At 37.1% G+C, this 20,596-nt stretch overlaps 1 protein-coding gene across 3 annotated transcripts in view; it reads right to left on the bottom strand.

Annotated features, from left to right (window-relative positions):
- The window catches only part of ROBO1 (roundabout guidance receptor 1), a 1,129,598-nt gene that overhangs the window by 451,454 nt on the left and 657,548 nt on the right, over nucleotides 1-20,596 (bottom strand). The window lies entirely within an intron of this gene.

Genomic DNA, 20,596 nt, shown 5'->3' with positions numbered 1-20,596 from the left:
CTTCCAGCATGCTAATGTCCTTACATGTTAATAATAAGTAACCCAAAGGTACAAAGCTGCCACACTCCCACATGCACACATACACATGCAGTCACTGACTCACTCTCTGGAGCCCTGCAGCCATGTTCAAAGCATCTATCATACCAATGCCTTTACATGTGAATAAGTAACCCAAAATGTATGAAGCTGCCACTCTCTCTCCCCATTAAGAAGTATGCCAAAGAGTATGAAGCTGCCACATACTCCAAAGTGCCTGGCAAAAACACACAAAGCAGGGACTGAAAAGACAAGCTACCAGCGATAGGGGTGCCAATTTTATCCTGGGTTTCAAGGCATCAGGCGGCGGCTTTGTTAAAGCCCTTCTTCCTGCAGCTAAGCTGCTTCATTAAAAGGGAGGGGGAAAGACATTTCTGGCATCGCTGCAGAGAAAAGCTTAAAGAAGTGGACCCCAGTAAACCCAAAAGTTCAAAAGCAAGAAAGGAAATTAAAAGAGAGCATACTTTGAGAGGGAAGTTCTAACGTATAAGTTGCAACACATGCGGCAAACAATTTTTTACTCCACATCAACCATGATCACAACTTTGACAAGCTACAGAACTTGCACAGCAACTTTAAGTCCACTCCCACTATCACTTTTTTCATATCTCTCTTTCCTGGACAGCTGTTGTGAATGCCTGATGCAGTGGCCAACCTGTGACATGCAGTGGCCAACCTGTGACATGCATGGACAGCCGCTGCCTGTGGCATGTGGCATACTGGGGAGGGGACAGGAAGTACAGCTGCAGATTGGGCAGAAAACAAAGTCAAGCAGCAAATCAGGCTGAGAGGACAGGGAAAGAAGCAGCAAGCAAAGCAGCAGATCAGACAAGGAACAAAAGTCAGTGCAGCGGATCAGGCAGGGAGCAGAAAGAGTGGTAGATCTACCAGGGAAGGGGATTAGAGTGGCACTTAGGTAGGTGCAGGATTAATTTGTGGCACACAAAAAGGTTCCTCACCTCCCAATTCAGTAATGGATTGGAACTTGATAGCTTAGACTTGTCTTAGTAGAGGAATGAATGTAGAGACGTACTTAAGGCAGTTTTTCCTGGGCAGATGATGTTAGGCCAGCATCCATAATAGAGTACCATTAAGGCTGCAGTTCATAGTAAGTGTGATAATGGTATCCTGTGTGCTGACAAGCCAGTTCTTTCATAGCTCAACTCATTATCCTTCCTTTCATGGATTTCTATTAGGTATTGTGTTCCTGTGCACTAACTTCTAGGCTTTATTAATGCTTATGGCTTTGGGTTTGGATGAGGTGCAGGTAGAAGTTTAGTTGCAGATGAGAATGCCTTTTGAGTTATTCATTGCAAATTAGTGCTTTATTGTAGGATAAAACCTAAGAGAAAAGTTTTTTTTCTGGCATAGAAGGATTTATGTACAACTACCTTATCATCAGCCAGTCAGGTTTTAATAATCCCAATCTCCATTAATCACTCAAGCTTGTGCATGTACACAGACCCAAATCAATCACAGTTTATCCACACCTTGACTCCATCAATCAAGTTTAGAGCACATAAGCTTCCATTTTTAACACAGATAATGTTAAAATGGTTCTAAGTAAAACATTTTAAAAATAAAAATAATAATTAAAAACCCTATCCATTGCACCAGATGCACTATGAATTCTTCTGAGATCTGTAGCTATTAACAAGAAACTTGGTTTAACAGTGAAAAACCAAGGACTACCAAGGACATTTCCAGCAAAAACTAAACTCCCAAAGCTTTCTGTTAAGAATTAAGAAACTGAGCAAAAACTACACGAGTAATGCCAAGGTTATAAAAATAGACTTATGTGACATTTAACACCAATTACCCCTTTATTTTCAGAGAAAAATAAAGAATTCATTGTAGACGTGATATCTTTTATTAGACCAGCTGAGTTGTTGGAACAAAGTTCTTTCAGGCACCCACAAGCTTAAAAGAACTTTGTTCCAACTACTCAGTTGGTCTAATAAAAGATAATCACATCTACTTAAAAAAGCTTGCCTGCCTATGTCCTTAGACCAACATGGCTCCAACCAAAAACCCTGCAGGAATTCATTGTCCATCCTAAATTCTTCGGGAACAGATGTTTACCTGTGTAACAAGTGTGCTTAGCTAAAAGTAATTTTCAGCAACCATCATTTCACACGTAATAAAACAAAAGCCATATTAGCACAGCTCTTCTCTAGGATTAAAACATGATAGAAGAGTCTACACAGTTGAAAGCTCTTACTGCTGAGATATGAGGAATTCAATGCATTAGCTGAAGAAGCCTTGAGATAAGTAGAATTGTAAGTTCATGTAGGGCTCAAAAGGACCTCTACAGGTCACATACTTCAACCCCCTGCTCTGAGACAGTATTAGAGAACCCAGACCAAGACCAGAATGCCTGCCAGATACATTTGTCTGCCCTGATATTAAAGAGCACTACTGCTTGGGATTTGGCTACCTTCCTTGGTAATCTGTTCCATTGCTCAACTAACTTTATATTTATGAAATTATTTTCTTAATATCTAACTTCAGTAGTCCCAATCTTCACAAGAAAAAAACATAACTATAAAGGTACAACAATTGTTCTTCTTAAGGCATGTTAAATAAGGCACTTATGAAGCTGTATGAGATTCATTCTTCTTATACTAAAACATACTTTTAAGTCAGTCACATGAATAAGGAAAATCAAACCTGCAAACCTAGCACGAGACAACACTTTTTTATACAAATAATGTATATTTCATTTAGGAATAAAGTGTTTACACATATTTGTAAAATAATATTTAGCTATAACTTTGTTTTTACATGAATCTTAGATTCTGTGCAATTTTTTGATAAAAATATTGTTTTCTTAACACTGCTCATATAAGGTGTGATTTAAAGTCTGTATCTATCACCTATAACTATATCAAACTATATCAATATCTATATCAGAAAGCTAGATAGATATGCAGTGATTGCATAAGAATAGAAAGTATATATTAGGGGTGTGCAAAGCTGGCCCTATTCGATTCAGATTTGGATTTGGCCTGATTCAGGGACAGTGATTCAATTCGTTGATTTGCATCACTGTCCCTGATTTCATTCAGCCAAATCCCAATCTGAAGATTTGATGCTGATTCAGAGAAACAGTGATTTGGACACAGACACAGATTTAAATGTTTTTTCTACATATGAGGTACCAGCATGGCTTGTGAATGCTGTGATGCTGGAGCAGATGGAGCGTCCCACAGGAGTGGTGGGGGGGGAGCCTCCACAGGCTCAGTGGTGAACCCAGAAGTGGACTGGAAGCGCTTCTGGTCCACTTCCAGCTCTGCCAGGGATTGTGCTGGAGGGCCCTCCCACAGCCCCTCCCTGGCTTGGCCACAGGGTAACCTGGGTGCCCCCCCAGACCCAGGAGGCACTAGTTGCTGAGCCGGGGAGGCATAGGGGGGCCTCCCAGCATGCTCCCCGGTGGCCCTGGAAGTGGACCAGAAGTGCTTCCCGTCCACTTCTGGGTCTGCTGCCAAACGCACTGGGGAGCCCCCCACAGTCCTGTAGAAAAAACATTTAAAACTGTGTATATTTCCAGATCTCTGAATCTTTCCAAATCTCTCCAAATCGATTCAGACAGTTCCAATTTGATTTGGAGAGATTAAAGGGTCCTCTGATTCAATTCAGATTTGGAGATTTGGTCACCAAATCAGGTTGACTCTCTGCCGAATCAAATCGGACCAAAGCTTTGCACAACCCTAGTATATATGATGTCCAAAGAAGAGAGACAGGGATTTACCTAAGTAATCCTTAAAATGATTTCTGCATTTAAATATAACCCTCTACATGTTACCAAAAAACTAGTTTTCCAGCTCTATTCATGGTTATATTTCTGTCACTCTAAAAGAGTACAGAAAAAATTATTTGGTATACTCATCCATTATTTATTTATTTGATTTCTGAGCCACCTGTCCCCAAAATTATTCAGGATAGCTTACAGTAACAAAGTAACAAAAACAGATAAATTAATAAAACAATAATTAAACAGTTCCAGAGAATCCCCAAAGTTCAACCCCACCTGCTAAAAGCCTGTCCAAATAAAAAGGTCTTACACTTCTGAAAGATGGCCAATTTGGGACATATGGGTGTGTATTCTGCATATTTTTCAGTGATACAGATTCCAAATTCATAGATTTCCAAATAAGAAAATAGCTTATGAATCCTGCTTTCTATTGCATCCAGTGAGTGACCAGGGACATTTAATATAATACTGTATGCCTCAATTTTCCCATCTGCAAAGTGGATCTAAAAATATTTATCTTCTGTTTGTACAAAGCTACTGATATTTCTTCGAGTGAGCATACTTTGGCATTTTCACACTGTTTCAAATACCTTGTAAGATATTCTGTTCCAATACCATTGCTTGCTTTTTTCCTGAATAATAACCAGAGCTAGAGATATACTGCTCTAATGATCTGTTTTAATTCATTTAAATCATAATAATACATAATAGCTGCAGCTGAGTGAATTTCTACAAGAAATTCTGAAGAAGTAAATCTGAATATCTTATAAATAATTTACATCAAATGCAGATGTTCTTACAAAAATGTTTACCATTTGGGAGTGTTTATTCTCCTTGATATTAAAAAAAGACCCAACAACTTTCAAGTCAGTGTTTCCAGAAATAGGCATCTGATTTTTGTATCTTTAGAATTTTGGCAATACTTTAGAATTTAGACCTATCTGTTTGGTTAATTTTGCAGTATAGAATGTATACATAAGAGTTATTAATAATTAATCTGAAAGTGGGCAAGCTAAAGGTTACAGAGGTATATTTAGGATGAGAAGGGTACTTGCTGTGCCTGAATGAAAGAATGATAGGCAAAAAGTACCATATAGTCACTGATACATAAAGGCATGTTTTAGTGAAATTCAAAGTCATGAGCCAATTCCAGTGAGTGGAATTTAATAGAACTGGTATTCATAAATGGTCAAACATATTCTGAAATTACACTGTTTGAAAATCGGTTCCACAATTCTTATGCTAATATTTATCATTGTATACAGCAGTTCCTGTTCATACAGTAAGAACACAAGACTAAGCTTCAAATCTGGCATTTCAATACTCCCCTAATCTTACAAAAAGTTTTGCATATCACTTCAAAGTGAATGGGGCTACAAGAGAATGGGACTACTCACATGTAGAGAGTTATACATGTGCATTTTATGTTTGATAAGTAGGGCATTTGATTTGGAACCTCCAAGAAAAAAGAGAAGGTGCTGAGAAATGGTGCTGGTGATTCAGTAGATGGCAGTCTTTCCTCAGACTGATACTTAAACCAGGGTTCACCATCATGTTAGGGGAAAATGTGCCTAGAGATATTCTATTTCAGATTATTTCTATAAGCATAATTTTTAAAATCCTAACTATTTGTGATTGTTAAAGATCCCAAAGAATTTTTCAAAATATAGGATGTATGCTCAAAGTTTTGGTTATATTTCAGTGTGAAGGTGACTGTTTTTCCTCTCATAAACTTTTTTGTTTTGTTTTGCCTTAGTTGGACATCATATTCTTCCCTTCCTAATCCAAAATAGATTATGTAGTGTTGCTGATGGTGTAATAACTGCCACCACCCACCTGAGAAGTGGCTACAGTACAATGCTGAGTGAAATTAAATTACATGACCATGCTTTTGTATGTACATGCGTGTGTGCTCTATTATTTTGTAAAGTATTCAAGGCTTGCAAAAACTAATCAATAAGTGATATTACTCCATAAAGCCCATTTTAAGTTTATTCTACATTACAGTATACACAAGCAAAATTACTGGGAACTTGTTTAGCATCTAGGTCAGTGTTTAAAAAAAGTAAGGGGGTATTTTTTCCCTTCCCATGTCATCTCTCAGACAAATAATACATTTCCTGTGTCTGTTCTTTATACAAGGCAACACATAGTATGTTCAAATTATTTTAAAGTCTGTTTAAAGAGGCTTTATATTGTTAAATAAATGTTTAGGGCCAAAAGTATATATGATAAACATTAATAGTGTTTATTTAATAGTAACCTGAAGAGGAATGTCAAAATTCAAGAGAGGTATGCAAAAAGTAAAATGTGAATTACTTTTTTGCTGCCAATTTGATATAATCACATCCTCTGCTGTATATTAATTTCTGAATCCTGCTTCATCTGTAGATGAAACCCAAAGTTACATTCAACAGAAATTTCACATGAATGCAAAATAATCCATCATTTTATATAATCCATCATTTTAATATAATATAGATTTAAAAAAACAATAGCAGAACAACAGACTGAGTTTTGAGCCATGTTTTGCTTGCTGAAAGGTGGAGCTAGGTAGGGGAAATAAATACACTGAAACCATAAAAAAATCAAGTTTCCTTATAAATTAATAAGACTTTCCCCCCAAAATTAAGTCTAATGGCCATTTAACTGGATGGGAGGCTTTCTATTAACTTGGTTAGGTTTTGAGTAAGAACTTAACAGAGAACCTCTGAAGTCTTAAGATTCTGTTTGTCTGCACTGTTTAACTCCTTTGTTTATAAACATCAGGTCACTGAAGCTGATTCTGCTCTTATTTACACTGGTTTTATATTAGGATGAAATTCTACCTTTACTTGATTTACACCAATGTTACAGAACTCTGAATTAGACCACATACTTTCCACTAACGTTTTGTACTAGTTTTAGAATTACATGGATGAACGTTGCAGGGCAAATAAATACAGGCAGTCTGGCCTACAACAAATGTGATGCCTGTTAGAGCCCTAATCATTACAGTAAAATTGTGGGGGAGGGCTGTTTTTGTTTTTAGTATTTGCATTGCAATAGTGGCCAAAAGCTTCAGTCAAGTCAAATTTAATTATTCTTGTTACTCATACAGAAAAATGAAGATAATGCCCCTTGCTCAAAGAACTTACAAAGCATTGTTACTAACATAAAGGAATGCAGATTAAACTCACCACTGGCACAGGTAACCAATTCCAACCATGGTGATGGTGTCATACTCATTTACATCAATGGTGCCTTCATGACTGTTCATTATTAAAATGCTAGATATATTTTTTTTAAAGGGTGTGCCATGTTCCTACTGGAAAAAATCACTGAAAAATGTATTCAGTCTGTTTCTTCAGTACAAAACACTACAGGCATATTTTTTAGTCAGTCAACTCAGCATGCAGCAGGATGAAGTTTAAATGCCTTTTTAAATTATTATAATTATAGGAAAGAGTGTATACAACTTCTGTTCTGTGTTTTGGCTTTTGTAATGACAAAATGATAATCTATTTAATAGATAATTTATATACAAACAACATCATATTTGTTTGAAAACTAATGCTATCATGGATATTGTTTAAACAAAGAGTGACCTGTCCCTGAAATCTTTTGGTTTTATGTTTAACAAATGAACCATTCAGAACCAGCTATCTCCTTGCCTTCATATATAGTATAGGAAGGAGTATTAGAGTGTCACCTAGTGGATTGTTCAGAGCATCTATAAGAAATAAAAGCTAACAAGGACAGAAATCCAAATGGTGTTCAATAAATAAATGTAATGTCACACAAATGAGCCCTGTTCAAAATTTCTCTAGACAATACAAAGGCTGCAACAGAACATTGCTGTTCTGTAATACCTGCTTTTGGGACTTGATTTGTGTCTCATGATATATTGGCCTTGAATCCTCTCTAAAATATATATTTTGGCACAGGAGGAAGCCTGTCAAAATGAAAAACCTAAAAACTGTTGGAAAAAATGTATTCAGTTTAAATAGTATCAGTTTAATATTCTGAAGGATATCTGTTTTCAAATAAGTTATACAAGATTCATTTTAATTTATAAAGAGCTTCTGATTAATAATAAAAGAAATAAAATGATACAGCATATACTTAATTTCTGTCAATTACATTTTACTAGAAGGGTATGCTCTGTGGTTTTCAACGGGCCATCAAAACAATGTTTTATAAGTGATAGATGTATTAACTGGAGACTCTTTTACATTTATAATCCGTGAATAGTTAAATTTGGCAATCTGTAGCTGAAAAGAATCACATAAACTATCCATCTTATTTCTTTGATTGAATTACTGTACATATTTAAAGCAGACGCCACTTAAGCACAGACTACCTGCAGTGAATTAACTCTGGCAAATGCAAAGCAGAACTCCAAGCAACTAAAAATAAACAGCCAACTCACCCAGTACAATATACAATTGCATGTTGAAAGTTAAAATAACCAGCCTACTTGCACAGGACAATTTATAATTGTATGTTGAAAGCCTATCTGCTTCCATATATTTAGTCTCCTTTAATTAAAAAAATGTTTGGTATTGTCTTAAGGCCATACTCTGTCCTTGGTTTTGGTGGGAGGAAAAGACAAAACTCCTAATGACAGAATAGTCATAGAAGTGCCTTTTTATACTACTGAGTTGGAGCTTACTTCATTACTTTCCTGGGCAATGATGGGGAGACAAGAACCTTCCTTTCCTCCCAAGATAACATACAGGTTCATTGCCAGCAGCAACGCATTACCTACCAGCAGAAACAGTACACACATTGCTTTTGCTGGAAGTGGGTAGCAAAGAAAAAAAAAAGAAAAGAAAAATATATACTTTGGTGGCCCTAGTACTCTACTAAGGGAAGGCAGAGAATTGGGAGTGGAAGTGGGGAGAGAAGGTGGGGAACTGACTATGCTTCTTCAATGAATGAGCAGTGAACAAGCATGAATAAGCTATATTTGAGCCCTTTCCAGTGGATTCTGTTTATATAGCTTTCCAGAAGTTACACATTATAATTGTGCATGATGGATACAAAATAAGATGCAGAGATAGAAAGGGGGGAAATTATATTTCTTACTCAGCTGAAGCAATTTCTTATTTTGTGGCATTTCATTTCATTTTCAGGTTGAAATGTTCAAATGAAACATTTTGTAATTTTCAAAATGTCACCCCATTTTTGGGCAAAACTTTTCACCAAATTTGACCTACATTTGGAAGTGTTTTGGTACCCATGAAACTGTGTTTTGGTGGCTATATTACTAATTGAAAAAAATCATTGAGCCCTACACATAATGCTTGGTAAGGCAAAAGAGTAGTTATACGTTCTTCTCTTTTTCTTAGAAAGGTAAAATAAAAAATAGTAAGTAATCACTCTACATAAAAAACTCAAGTCACTTCAGAACAAAAAATGTGATTAAAATTTATAATTAGAGTTTAGAGGAATATAATTGTTTACTTAAATACAAGGGGAAAAGTGACAAAATGTGGTATCTTCTTTATGATAAGACTATTTACTTATATTCTTCTACTGAACATTCATTCTGTTGTTTAACAGTAGTGGTAAAAAAAACCCAAAACAGACTGATTGACATTTGAATTGTGGAATTAAATCTTATAACAAGAGGTCTCTCTCTGATGAATTCATCTAATTAATTTACACTTCATTATAATAAAAATATGAGGAGTTTATGATCGTGTGTTGATCATCAAAAACTAATGACTACCCAGGATGAATGTATAAAACTGTCTTCAGAAAGCTTGAAAGAAGACTTAATTGGGATGTGAAAAAATGAAGAGAGGAATAGGAAATCAAAATCAGTAAGTGAATTCAGTAGATCAGTAACCTGATCAGTTATGGTACTTTGTCCCCAAATTATTAAGAACATCCAAAGTATTATAATACAGTTTTGCAACATTTTCTGGATTCTTTAGGTTTCTGAGTGATCTTAGAAATAGTGGTAAAACTATTCCATATGTTCTCCATATATATCACCATATATTAGTAATTCCAAGCTCTGCAGAAAAAGGATTAGCTTGGCAGGGTACACACAATATGATCTAAAGCATATAATAATTAAATTAATCTTGTGACTATTATCTCCAATTAGAAGACATTCTATGCACACCGGAGTCTGATGTACTTTTAAAGTTGCCTTTTACAATTCAGTGTATGAAGCAACAGAATATCTGCTTGTCTTCTTTTTTCGTCTCCTTTTCTGCTCAAGGTCAGCCTGGCCTGCCTGGTAGAGGAAAATCTGAAAGGACCCTGGCTCTCAGCCAACTACATTTCAAAAACAAAATTAGCTTTCCCTGGGTGCATCTGCACATGTGCTTTACTGTGGAGCAGACTAATTAGCTCCACAGTAAAGTGTCACAGTCTACATGTGTGCTGGTATTAGGGTGCAGTAGACTAGTTAACTCTGCCGTAGGATAGTACTCTTGGGGACAGTACTATGTAAGGCGGAGTACTTTACTGTGGCGAAAAACATGTAGACAGTGACCAGGGATGGAAATTGCAGCTGGTCAGCCCTGCCTGCTGTCTATCCACACGGCTCTGAATATTCCACACTCTTGTGCTCCAGCCAGCCCCTCCACTGCCCAACATCACCACCTAGAATCGCTTGTGGTTTAAATGGGGAGCCTTGTATATACAAAACAACCAAAGTGACAGGACTTTCAGCATGTTCTTCCTGACCAAGCAAAAAGCAGGACAGGGATGCACCTTAGAGATTACTTAGTTCTGAGAGATATAACATTTTATAGGTGACACCCTATTTTGTCAGATGCTATGTATGGACTCATGGGTCACAGTGCCAAATTGCAGAGCCCTTGGGATTTCTGATTTTGGTAACCAGACCAAATTAGGACACCAGAAAGAACAAAAATAGGACATGTGCATGTGATGGGTTTATGAAACAAAGGAATATGCTGACAGGACACAGCATGGACTGTATGATGCCCACAGGGAAACAAATACACAAAGATGAAGAGTCATTAGGGGAGGAAAAGGATAGAAAAGGAGGGATTTCAGAGCAGAAAAAGGGTCCCCAAGAGGAAACCTGAGGCCACCATAGACAGAGAGCACACCAACAGCCCATTTCATCCACCCCACTGGGAGGGAATGGGCCTCAGCCTTCAACCTCCAGGCTGCTGACGTCTGGCATTCAAGAACTGGTGTGTGTATATATATTTGTTTGCATGATTCTTATCTGCTATCTCTGTGTATCAATGAAATTTGCCTATTATTAAATGCAGAGGTCATGGTTGTTCTGAGGGTTTGGGTCCACCCAGAACAAGGTATCTGGGTCATAAATCCAGTGCCAACAACATCTAATGAAGTAGTGGGCTGTCACCTATGAACCAGTTAGTCTCTAAGGGGATACCCTACCTCTCCTGCTTTCTGCCTGCCTTCAGACTAACAAGGCTAACTACCTCTCTTTCCCTCAAAGAGACTAGCTCACTTAGCTGCTTCTCCTACTGATGAATAATGTGCTGGAGAACAGTGTGGCTGTGAAAAGGCCATAAAGCAGTGATGGCCTCTAATAGCTCAAAACATCATTTCTGTTCATACATAAGAAAGATATTTCCGATGTGACAAAGCATTACCTCCTTAACCCACAACTCTCAATTGTGAAAGCCCAAGAGTTCTCTGCTTCCAGATATTATGTAGCCAGCACAGCAATAGGGGCTGGCAAGTATTCTACCTTGGGCTCAGAAATGTAACCAGTGGTGCATAGATCCACCAATTTCCTCAAAGATTGTAAGGAGAGCAAAGCATCTTTTTAAACCCTAAAGCTGAAACAAGGCAGCAGCAGAACAGTGGTGTAGTTAGAGGTGGATAGGATGATATGATCTCGCCTTCCCATTTATGATTAATCGAACAGCAGTTCCTAGAAAAGCAGGTGAAAGAAGTAGCAAGACGTGAACATTGTGAATTAGGTTGTGAAAACAATGAATGATTTATTTAAAATCACAATATTTAAGAAATACATAATTGTGGTTTGTTTTATTTTCTTCCTAGCTTTTGAGCCTTTACAGGTCATATTTTTAATCTTTCAGAGCCATGAGCTCTAAAAAACTTCCTCTTCTTGATGCTGAAAGTTCAGATTCTCACACAATGACAGTACAATTCCAAAGCCTAAGGGAGCTAACACTGGAAAAGCTGGCAACACTGAGATAGACTATCTTGGCTATATTCAATGGCCTCTTCTTACTAGTAAATGAGACTATTCATACAAGAAAGAGTTTGGAGAATTTGGTCCCAAATGCTGTACAGTTAAATGCATTAAAAACTACTGCACTCTTTGGAACTTTCTTTTTTTACCTAGATTTAAAAAAAAATAAATGAGCTTGACCAAGGCCTTATACATTGGTGCAAATGAAATCACCTACATGTACAGTATAATACTTCAGTGTAGATGCTGGGCTGGGCACTTGCATAACAGAAAGTAGGATTAAATCCATATATTTTTAATTACTGCAATACATATTTAAGCCCTTAAATATGAAAAGGAGATTTTCTTAACCTTGATCACTGAGATTAATCATAATGAAACAGTTATATTGAGATGTATTGTTTTAATTCACTTCATTATCTGCATACATTTTCAATAAAGTAGCATTTAAAAATAATCACCAAATCTCCAAGGCATTTTGGTTGGTCTTAAATTGGCTCATTTCCACCAATATTGCTTTTTTAGTGAACTATGCTCTCCTGCCCTCTGCTGGTAGTTATTTGTTAAAATCTCTTTAGATCTGTTTATCTGTTTTGGGGGTTGGGAAGAGTGAAGGGAGGGAGGAATCCCTTAAATATTGAGGCATATTTAAGAGTCAGACACTACTAAACTCCATTGCAGCTAAACGTCTATACAATAACCTGGCAACATTATATAAAAATTGAAGTAAAATTAAATTACTTCTTTCTCAAGTAATAATCAGCCCAAAATGGGATCTACACTTTATTCAGCCTTAAGATATGCCAAAATTTCTCAGCCAAAATATTTGCCAAGCTGTCAAATTGTGCTGAACTTTGTAGAGCCAAAGAGCTGCAGTATTGCAGGCACTAAATAACTTAAAACTCTCTGTGTGTCAGCCACACAATATACGAATCATTTTTTAAAATGAATATATCTGCCTCTAGTATTTCACAAGAATGCTCACTGAAACTATTGTGATGGATTTTTTTATCGTGTTCTTGCAACCTACCCGCATACCCACTTGTAACGTACCCAATTAGAAGTATAAATTACTGTGATTTTTTAAACAATTATTAAAAAATATTCTATATATTCATTATGAATAACTTAATGGGGTAAGCCTGGTCCATAGTTTGTTTAGAAACTTTAGTGAAAATGACAGTGAAAAACTGCAATTTAAGGAGCTTATATTGAAAAATTCAAATTAAATTATTTTATGGCATAATTACTCTAAAGATGGGGGGATAGTTTTGTTGTTGTTTTGGCAAATAACATGTTTTCTCTTACTTTTTTCCCAACTTACTATTCTGCTAGCAAAGATTTAGTGAGATGTTGCACATGATTTCATTGAGGAAACATGAAACTCAATATTGCTGCAGACAATTCTGCAAATAGTACCTCATTGAAAGTTTCAGTATAATAAAATTTAAATATGAAGGTTGCTACTAAGTGGCATTTTCTGAAGTGACTTTATGGTGTGAGGCTGACCTTGTGCAGTCACATCATTAACTTTATTCTAACTATATATTGTACTGATAAAAGTTCAGGTAAGGAACAGAATGTCCTTTTGTCATGGATTTTTATCCAATTAATATATTCTGTTGTGGAATTATTCTTTCTCACACACACCAATAATTGCAAACAATTTCCAATGTTTCATATCTTCAAATGTGTTTCTTGGAGACTTTAGAGGGAAGGTTTCAAAAGTGCTTAGTGGAGTTGGATGTTCAACCACCAATGAATGTCAAAGGCAGTTAAGCATGCAACTCCCTTAGGTACTCTGGAATATCCACCCTTAAACCTTTAATAAGAGTCCCTTGAAAGAGATTTTGCTCTAAGGGATAAATATGCTCATCAAAAATGCAAGGCAGATCTCAGATTAACTGTAGGTCTGAAGGATTTTCTTCCCTACAATATGGAGATCTGTTTTCTCTCGAGATTTGCTTTGTTGAAATAATGGCTTGATATTGCCTTCATATTATACTCAATGCATCAGACATATGGATCAGAATGAAATAAAATGTTCTGAAGATGCAAACTGTGATATCAATTATAAATATTTTACTATTTTGGCACCTGGTAAAACAAGCCATTTCAAGCCCATAGTGTCACAATGGATTTGCACTTGAATGATTAATATATGTAGGTCCAAATATATTTGGTAATATACATGTTATCAGACCAACAACAGATTTAAGATTATTATGTAGATTAAGTCTAATCCCTAGCGGATTTTAGTTCTAAGAATCTGCTATGTCCCAGACTAGCAGTAGCTGGGGGTAACAACTCAGTGCCTGAGAGCAGATGTGTGAGCCATGCCTGTCACTTTACAGATATGTATGGAATTTGCCATTATGCAGACATACATCTGCTTTCTTTTCAAACTTTCTACTGATCTACCACATTCCCGACTTTCAGTGTCATTTACTGTTGGAAAATGAAGAATCCAAGGGTTAAGCATTCTATATAATGTAATTAAATTTCCATCAGTGGGATTACATGATCCTTAGTCTTTGGACAAAGTCATTGTCTGAAATAATTCCCTGTCAAACAATCTTTGAACTGTCTTTCATCCCTAGTCTTTCCTTACAAATAGAAATGCACCATAGAGATTGGTAATCCTGATTATATATTACAGATACTACCAGGTAACGGAATTACTGAAGAGGCTAGTGTCTTGCAGCTCAAACAAGATAATTTCAAGTATCACCATACTTGCCAGTCTTTTCCTAACTAAGGAATGGATATGGACTATTTATTTGAATAGCAGAGGACTAGAAAGGGGCATATCTGCATCACAGGATCCATATTGCAGGCACGAGAGGATCCCTGCTGATGTCTAATGGCCTTGTACATAAACTTTCACAGACAACTATGGTTGCCTAACAGTAAGATTTAGCTTGAAGTACAAATGTTCACACAGAACTCTTATCTATAGTCCTACCTGCCTTGCTCTTCTCCAACAGAAAGTGATGCCCCACTTATTTAATAACTTTAAATAGTTGACAGCAAACTTTAGATATTTAGATGAAACTGATGGCACATATTTTTCATTAAGAATATAATCTTGATGATTTTCTTATTTCAACAGACACATACTAGCAATCTTCATTGATTCTCACAGTTTAAAAAAGCATTTAAAAAGTAAGAACTTAAGAACATAAAAAGTGCCATACTGGGTTAGACCAATGGTCCATCTAGTCTTGTATCTTGTCCCCACCAGTGACAGAACTCAATGCTAGAAGGAAAGCTTGAACTGGATAGCTTCATTACCTATTCATTACCCTCCCTGGCAATTACCATTATAGGTTAAAGATGTCAGAGGAAACAGTTCCAACTGTTCTGTCCAATAGCTATTAATAGAACTACCACCCATAAATTTGTCTAGTTCCCTGTTCAAAGTTGGTATGCCATCTACCTTTACTACCTCCTGTAGCAATGAATTCCGCAAGTCAACTAAATGCATTGCATAAAAAAATTACTTTCTCTTGTTAGTTTTAAATTAATGTCTTACTACAGTCAATGGGTACCCCCTAGTTTTAGTATTCTGGAACCTGATGAACAGCAGTTCCCTGTTCATTTGGTCCACACTTCATAATTTTATAGATCTCTATCACATTCTTCCTCAGCCTTCTTGTTTCTAAACAGAAGAGCCTTAGACTCTTAAATCTCTCTTAATATAGCAACTGCCAGGCCCCTGATAGTTTTGATTGCCCTTTTCTGTATCTTTTCTAGTTCTACTACTTCCTTAGTGAGATGCAGTATTCAAGATGTGGGGGCACCATGGATTTTTATAATGACATGATGGTTTTCTGTTTGGTTTTCAATTCCCTTCTTAATGATACCTAATGTTTTATTGACTTTTTTGGTCACCATTGCACATTGAACTGATGTTATTATGTTTAGAAAACCATCTACTATCTACTATGAAAGAGTCCCAGGTCTCTTTTCTGAGTTGTAACAGGTACTTCAGAACCCAGTATTGTGTACGTATAGTTGAGGTAATTTTTCCCTAGGTGCATTACCTTGCACTTGTTGACACTGAAGTTCATCTGCCTTTTTTTGCCCACACGCTTAATTTGGTGAGATCTTCCTGCAGCTCCTCTCATCAGTTTGGTACTTGACTACCTGAAATAATTTGGTATCATCTGCAAACCTGGGGATTTCACTGTGAACCCACATTTCCAAGTCATTGATGACAATGTTGAAGAAAATTGGACCCAGAACAGATCCCTGTGGGACCCCACCTCCCTCTACCCTGAAAAGTGACAATTTAGTTTAAAGGCATCCAACCCTTTTCACCCCATGGGCTAGATGAGGGACATGAAGCCAGACCACAGGTTGGACTGGACACCACATGCCAGGATCAGGCCCTGGGACCGTAAGCCACCTCTCCCTACCAGGATTGGGCCATGGGTCCTAAGTCAGAGAGAGTACCAGGTCCCAGATGCCAGGGTCCTGCATCACCCGTGCCTAGTCTTGTGTGCTAGGATTAGCCTCTGGTACCCCATGGTCCCATGTGCTAGGATTGGGTTCTAGGGCCTGTACCACCCTGTACACCTTTCTGTTCAGGACCACAGTCTGCAGAGCTCCCCATGAACCCATGTGGAGCCCAGTGGACCAGATGACACATCACTGGGGGCTGGATCTGGCTGGTGAGCCGGGCGTTGAACAGCCTCAGTTTAGCTGTACCCTTTGCTTCCTATCTTTAAATCAGCTCTCAGGTAGAAATAGAAGACTGAAAGGAAAACTACTTCAGAGGATGCAAGCTATCTTATGTTATATAACAGATATGTGTGAGTAATAACAATAAGGAATTCATTCCTGTATTGGATTTATAATACTGCACATTAAAAAGAACAAGAAAGCCTTCAAAGTTTCATTCACTCATTCCCTAAAATGTTCAGAGTCTTTAAACATCAGCACCATAAATACTTTCCTGTAGTGATAATAGAAAAATAGTTCAAATTCATTAAGTCCTTAGGCATGGACTTTCCTAACAGTAATGGTCAGAGCTGTTATACCTTGGAAGAACCAAGTAGTAGTTTTTATTGCTGGTCTTTTTAGTGAAAAAACAAGTAGACTAATGTGCTTGTGTGTGTAAAACTGCTGGCAACTGTAGTAAAATGTTTGAGATGGATTCCTGATAGGCACTCTGATATTAATTTTCAAGCAATTATTATTTCCTTGATGGAAACTATTTCCTCCAATCTGTCTCATTACGTTAGTTAATGTTATATCACAGGAGCATTGATTTTGGGTAAAGGTTTCAAGGGAAGTGGTGAATTCTCTATTTCTTGATATCTTCAAATTGAAGCTAGATGGCTTTCTAGTAGATGTGCTTTTGCCAAATACAAGTTCCACTTTGCTGCACTGAGTACAGGGATAAATAAATGAAATTAAAGGTCTATGTTACACGTAAGGTTAGACTAGATGATCCAGTGATCCTTTCTGGTCTTAAAAGTCTATGAACCATGGAAGTGGTATAACTCAAAAAGCCTCTTGTTACTTATGAAATGCTGATTAGTTTTTAACATATTATACAGATGTATATGCATACACATTTGCATATAAGTGTTTCTTTGAGGCTGTCTTTAATCAACTCATACCTTACAAAGGTCACATACTTGTTCTGTAAGCATACAAACAGGGAAGTCCACACTGCTGAGATGGGGGAAATAGTTCACACTTCAGCACATCTTTATTTTATAGTTTATAGACTAATGCGAAAAAAAGCTTCTCCTAATGACTGTAAAGGTTATGGGAATTTTTGTATCTTTCAATGTAGTCATGTCTTCAGTTGATTACAAGTAAGATTGGAAAACAGATGCTTTAATGAAACATCTACCATGATTATATTGAATACAATCACATACTATTCAGGATGGCTGTGGAAAAAGTGAAACAAATACAACACATCAAATGTTTCCATGAAATACATAATTAAAGGTTTTCTGGTATGCAGCTTAATGGGGTACAAAGAATAAATCACATAAAATAAAAGCAAAATGCTAACAACCCAATTTCATGCAGAATTCCAGCTCCCAAAAGGTTTGAAGCCTCAGGCACTTAAAATTTACTGTTCTCATTCACATAAATGATTTGCAGACTTAAAGGAATATTTCTCTCTCCCTCTCTCTGGATCAAATGATCCATCTGTTTACTAAAACAATTCCCTGCAAAGCTAAGGGGTCACATCAGGGTAAAAACCTCCCTCTTAGCCAAGAGTAACCCAAACAGGGTGTCAAGTGAGACTATTCAAAATATAAGGTGACATCAGATAATGTTTGATTCTGCTCAGACTCTACATTCTTTGAGCTACAATATTCTTAAGATGAATGCCTAAATGAAACCTTTTCTTGGAATGCAGAGTACATTAATAATTGTTTACATTTCTACATCATTATGTCAGATTTATGCTGTCAAGCTGTATCGATAATAAACTTTCTATGTAGAAAAGAATATACTAACTACTTAAAACCAAGCCATCAAACAAAGAACTGCTCTGTCAGTAGGTTATGAATTCATAAGTTAAACCAAAGTAATATTCACAAGATAGAGCTTGTTCTTTACTGTCCCATATTATACAGCAATGGAAACAGTACATTTCAAATTGCTAATTGTCAGTGAGGATTGAAATGCTTTAATAAATAACTTAGAAAAATATTATTAAATCTAGCACAGGCTATTTTCATGAGATACATACCACCACACTAAATGATAGGCAGGAAAAACTATATAGCTGATATTAAAATATACTTCATATTAAAATCAAATAAAATATTAGTGATTTTTTTTTGTTACCATTACAGTACTGCTTTTATAGAAGTCAATGGACAAGTCTGAGAGAACTAGACTACTGAGAAAAGGGCCATACACTAAAAATCAGTGCTCTTCTTGGTCCCTTTCTACAGTCAGAAATAGAAGAATAACTGTGATACTTGAAACACCATCCTAATCAGCAACAAAGCATGGGAAGTAGAGAAATATAAAATAAAGCAATTCCCACCAGTGTGAGGTTTTCTTTTCCACACAACTGAATGGAAACAGCAAAATAAATTTTTTTACTAATAATACTGTAATGATATGGTCCAGTATAAAAACCTGAAACCAAGTAAAATTTGTAAAAGCTTTAAGTATACAGACAATGCATGTACATAGTGTACACACATACAAATATACATGAATGGTATGCATATGCAATATAAATTGAACATTTGCGTAAAATCCAACAATAAATCCCAATCAGATCCAATTCGCAGTTAAAGTTTATTGATAGTGTAACATGTAGCCAACCTATTTTTAGTAATATCTTTGTTAATTTACATTACGTACACATCTGCTTCATTAACTAAAGGTGGAAGACCAGAGAAACAAGCTGTGGGAACTAGCATGCCTAATACATGAATTAATATATGCCCCTTCCAAGACCATTTCTTTTACTGAGGGACAATCTTAGTGTGCACTCAGAGACACACTGGCCGTGTCTACACGAGACAATGACTGCACAGTTGTTATTGCACAGTTATTTAGTACTTGCATAACCAAGTTCTAAATGACTGTGCAGTAACCAGTGTTACTGTGCAGTATCATCCTGGCATGGTTGTCTAGTGATGCTTACTGCATAGTAGCTTGTTACTACTGCGCAGTAGTGTCTCATCACGGTTCATGCCTGGCGATGCTCCTGTGCAGTAGTAATGAGCTACTGTGCAGTATCTTGTGTAGACACGGCCACTTGGTACTGTTTTTGCAGGACTAGCTCTTTGTGTGGGGCTTCATTATCTCATTTCTGGGACTAATGCATGTGGAATGGACAGGTAATACATTTCAGGGTATTCCTCAGATCACGGTAGCAGTGGTAGAAACACAGCCTAAAAGAGCCTCTATGAGTAGAGTATTCACATGGAGAATTAGAATAAAGGAGTTAGAACAGTAAAATTATATCCTAGTTTACTGCATAATAAATTCCTCATTTAGATGAGCACCAAGTCAGCCGTTCTCCAAGTACTATCCTTCCTCACAGACCATAAAGGTTTAAGTGGTCACTTGGTGTATCCCTGCCTCTATTGTTAGAGGTAACATGCCCTTTCACTTGAAGAGCTACTCCTGCTGCTATCAGGCAGAGCCAACTGCTAAGTGATTTGCAGCAGCTAGGGGGTTAATGGAGCAGTGACAGGCCCCCTACACTCCTCGTGCAGCTGCAGTAGGCTGGATTTGGTTGTAGAGACAATACTGTAATAAGGAATTTGAGGTCCTGTATTTACCAGAATCCAAGATAACTCTACATTTAAGGCCCAGTGATTAGATTCTAGATAATTAGAATCTAAATCTACAATTAGAATCTAATTTTTGGAAGGCTGTCAAATTTGTTCATCCCCATTTCTGCAGCAGGATGGCAGATGGAGGATGGGAGCCAGCAAGGGGCCTGTCCCTTACCCTTTGTCACCTCTCCTATACATCACCTACCATCCACCCTGACTGCCTGCCTCCCCCCCTCCACAATGCCAGGACATTCCTGTCTTCCCCTCTTGTGATGCTCATACCTCCTGCTACCTGTTCCCCCCTTCCCCAGTTTCTGCTCCCCCTACCTGGTCCCCCTGCCACTTGCCCTCCTTTCT

Source organism: Crocodylus porosus, unplaced genomic scaffold (genome assembly GCF_001723895.1).
Source record: "Crocodylus porosus isolate Cpor-Errol unplaced genomic scaffold, CroPor_comp1, whole genome shotgun sequence".
NCBI lineage: Eukaryota > Metazoa > Chordata > Crocodylia > Crocodylidae > Crocodylus > Crocodylus porosus.
Note: the sequence above shows the minus strand (reverse complement) of the source record. Positions and strands in the feature narration are given on the sequence as shown.